Raw genomic sequence first — 3,845 nt, 5'->3', positions numbered from 1 at the left:
TTCTGAACAAATGGTTGTAAGTAAAGCACTACGTATACCTGTGGAAGCAAAATGTTTTTTTCTTTAACCACTGTTTTTATTAATTCTCTTTTTTCTCCACTTTTTCCTTCAATTAATTGCAGGAGAGTGGGAGATAGGTATTTTCACAAAATTCCAAAAAGTATGTGCTTACCTGTGTGTGTCTAATGCATATTATTTTCAGCTAGCAATATAAACTACTTCCTACCAGATTAAAACATACTACAAACCTTCAAGGAATGTTACTTTCATTTTCTCTACATGTATTTCATTACTACTAATCTACTCCAGATCTATTTTCATGACATAGGCTCCTTTGTAAGATGACTTGGCTTATATCTGTCCTTTTTAACTGAAATTGGAGCAAAGCTGAATTTTACTAAAGGTTATTACTATTATAGTTGTGGTCAGTAAGTTCCTCTGGTTGTTTTCTTCCTGCTTCACTATGCCTCTCAGACCCTGAATTCAAGTGAGCCCTTCTTTTCTTTCCACCATGCATTATATGTTATATAAATTAGTTATATTCAACCAAAAATCCCATCTTTTTCACTTGCTGTGAAAAGCATGTGATTACAAAAAGCCATCGTCTTTAACTTTTAATGTCACAGATGGCTGAAGCAAATTGCATCTTTATTGTAGGTGACTCACTTCATCCTTTAACAATTTGTCAGACTGATAAGAGAGATATTTCTTAGTACCTAAGGAATTTCACTCTATAGCTTCAGAATTTACAAGTGCACTTTATTCATCTAGGCTGGCTGACCATGATATCAGCATCTATGCAAAACAGAAGAAATGCCTCACTGCTTTTTCCTTCTATCTTGCCCCCCCCGCCCCCCCCACTGCTCCCACCCCACCATCTCCTGTTGATCATTGGTTTGGCCAGATGCTCCTGCCAAACACCCACCTGGCCCAGCTGTATCTTTCAGCACTACTTGCTGGCTGCCAAAGCAGCTTTTAATCTTTCACTTTTCAATGAGGGCTAAAGTAGCAGTTTTTAATTATTCTCCCTTATTCTGGCTACTTAAACAGCAGTGAAGTGTTTTGTAAACCTCAGCTGCCAACTGATCGCAGGCTTGATTCTATTCTCAGTAAAGTATTATGGCAGCACTGTTTTTTCTGAGCTATCAACTGGGTGGACCTACTCAAAGAACTCCCAGGGACTGCTGATTCCAAGGAGTTTTAAATTCTAGTTGCCATTCCCCAAAGATTTGATGCCTCTCAAGGATAAAATGCGAAAAAAAATCAGATACTTCAAATTACTTAGCATTTTTTAATTGTTAAAATGTACTAATTCCCTTTTAAAACACATTTTTGACATAATTAGTAATTAAGTCTTATCTTTTATTCAGCACGCACTTTATTCCCTATTGTGTCCGAGAATTTGTTCTTAATTAAATTGTCTCCCAGGATAAGATTTCACTGCACAATGTACATCTACATAGTGCAGAGATCAGGGGATAACCTATGAAATGGAAAAGAAATGAAAGAGTAATGGACTTGATATCATTTAGACTTCTTGGATCACAACTTGGACAGCTCCTTATTATTGACCATGCTGGCTACAACTGATGGGACAGAGTACACCAAAGTACAGTTGCTCATCCTAATTCAGTTCAACTTTTTTCGGCTCTCTAAGAAGAGAGTCAATTGGTCATTCTTAGGACTGTCTTTATAGCCATGGGGAAAACCAAAAGCAACAAGATGTTGATAACAAAGCTATGCCTACAGCTCTTCTAGTTGTGTTGAGCTAGCCAAAACTAGCATAGCCAGAATCTGTGCATGGAAACTGTGGTGTCCATTGGTTCATTGTGTTCAGAAAGTTTCAGTAGTCCAGTTGATCCAATGATTAGAAGAAGTTCAAGATTCATCTTAAAAGCATAAAGATTTTATAAAATCAATAGAAAAACAATCACTGTTAGCTCTAAATAAATAGAACAAAATAATAACCAATTTAAATATTAAAACTACAGTAACAAAAAATAGAAGGACTAAAGTCAAAAGTAAGTAGGTCTCCTTTTGATTTTACAGGCAATCCTTGACTTACAACAGTTCATTTAGTGACTGTTTGAAGTTAGAACAGCACTGACAAAAGTGACATGACTATTTTTTACATTTGTGACTTTTGCACATTTCTATGGTCATATGATTTACATTGGATGCTTGACAACTGACTCACATTATGACAGTTGCAGTGTCCTGGAATTATGTGACCTTCTGACAAGCAAAGACAATGGGGAAACCAGATTCACTTAACAACTGTGTTACCAGTTTAAAAACTGCAGTGATTTACTTACCAAAATTTGGCAAGAAAAGTCATTTTAGGCTCAACATTGTCGTAAAAACATTTATTTCTGATTTCTCTTCACTTTTTCTTTCTCATGCTACTTTCCATCCCAAGAAGACAATAATAAGGAAGGGTCAGGGTTCTTATGAGATGTCTGGACTATATTTGTCTGGAAGACCTTTGAAATTAGATTGACTGCCACATGAAGTAGCTTAGATGAAATAATAGGGAAAGGGAGCAATAATCAAAGTAACTATCATATTTTTCCATGTTGCAACTTTGGCTCAGAGAAGAGTATCCATTTGATTAGTTAGGACATTCTGAATGCTTTTACACAGTGGGAAGGCTTTGGTCAGAGAAAACTGTTCCAAAGAGTGTGCAATATTTCCTTGATCTTTCCGATTGTTCTTGATAGGAGCCATATTTTTAGATGCATGACCATAATGAAAATCTGCCAAAAAATGAATAAATATTATGTTATAATTTTAATGCACTTCATGATGAGGACTGAAGGGCAACAGGCTATCAAACATTACTGCTGTTCACCTTCCCTTCCCCCACCATCCGGCATATTAGCAAATATTGCTTCAAACAGGTGCATACTCATTATTTCTCCGCATATTGCTGTCCCTTTCCCTCCTCTCAATATGCATTGGAGGCACAGCTTTTTTCTATCCTGATAAAGACACAGTGTTCTATTCATAGGAAAATGGTTGGGTTAGGCTTTTGGGAGATTTTTTTTTTTGTTTGTGCACCACAGGGAGCCTAATCGCGCTGCAGGGGTAGGAATCCAGTCACGCAAGCAACCTACAGCCTGCACTGCCAGCCAAAAAGAAAGAAGAGAGAGAGAGAGAGAGAGGGAGAGGGAGAGGGAGAAAGAGAGAGTGTTAATTAAAGGGTGTCAAATCCAGAAGAGCCAAAAGTGGTTTGGGGAAGAGATGAGGGGACATGATTTTCTGTAGAAAAAGAAGTATAGAAGAGATGTCTTTAGCCATTTTTAAAAGGGGAATTTAAAACTTGTGTTCTTATTTTTCATTTCATTTCATCGGGACTAGTTATGGTAGCCTTCTTCACTTGCAATATGTAACACTGATAAATATCATTAAATGAAAATAATTCATCATCATTCCATATTCACTCTGAAGGCAGAATGCTTTTCAGGACATAACTCACACAAATTTTAGTTCTATTTCAGAATGCAAAGCTGTCTTCCAAAAAGAATATACAATAAATATACAACAATAAATAAGTAAAAGCATCTGAAGGTTGGTTAAAGCTGTACAAATCAAATTATTGTATATATTTAATTGAATTTCATTTCATCTTTAAAATAATTTTTTTCAATATTCTTACATCAAAAGACTGAGACTACTGAGGTGAATTTCTCTGGAATACAGGCTTAACGGAAAAGCAAAAAGACACCAGACAGAAATTAGAATTATGTTGCCTACGCACAGAACTTAAAATATGTATGGGGGTTAGAGATAGACAGAGAAATTCTTCTGCCTTTTTTTCTACCAGTTCTTCTTCAATTTCACAA

The sequence above is a fragment of the Pseudonaja textilis genome, chromosome Z (genome assembly GCF_049901715.1).
Source record: "Pseudonaja textilis isolate UNSWEBS1 chromosome Z, rPseTex1.2, whole genome shotgun sequence".
NCBI classification, from domain to species: Eukaryota; Metazoa; Chordata; class Lepidosauria; order Squamata; family Elapidae; genus Pseudonaja; species Pseudonaja textilis.
This window is presented reverse-complemented; position numbering follows the sequence as displayed.